Source organism: Myotis davidii, unplaced genomic scaffold, assembly GCF_000327345.1.
Source record: "Myotis davidii unplaced genomic scaffold, ASM32734v1 scaffold2798, whole genome shotgun sequence".
In the NCBI taxonomy this organism is placed as follows: domain Eukaryota; kingdom Metazoa; phylum Chordata; class Mammalia; order Chiroptera; family Vespertilionidae; genus Myotis; species Myotis davidii.
Genome location: NW_006289553.1, coordinates 139,082 through 139,436, shown reverse-complemented (window position 1 = coordinate 139,436; position 355 = coordinate 139,082). Strand labels below are relative to the sequence as shown.

Below are 355 nucleotides of genomic sequence, written 5' to 3'. Positions count from 1 at the left end.
ACCCCGCTGGCGGGCGGCAGGGGCAGCCTGCCCAGCCTGAGCGCAGCATCCACGTGATCACATCCTAGAAGGCGCCAGAGCCCGCGCTTTCCTTCTCTCCTTAATTTTCGCTGCGCTTCTAACCGGGCACCTCCAACCTCAAGACGGCTCCTTGGCTGGAAGGCCGGGCCAGCTTAGAGAAAGGGGGCCTAGCATTTCAGAGCTCAACGCTGCGCTGCTTTCAGGAAAACTTCTCACACAAAACAAGCAGTGCCCTCTGGGCCCGTCCCCGCCTCAGGAACCTCCTGCACTTCCCATCAAACAGGAAACGGACTGGAGAGTCCATGGGGCGGCGACAAGGCGGGAGCAAGGCTTC

General features: G+C 61.4%; 1 protein-coding gene across 1 annotated transcript in view; it reads right to left on the bottom strand.

Moving 5' to 3' along the window:
* CDC42BPB (CDC42 binding protein kinase beta) overlaps positions 1-355 on the bottom strand; it is a 54,807-nt gene that overhangs the window by 40,593 nt on the left and 13,859 nt on the right. The window lies entirely within an intron of this gene.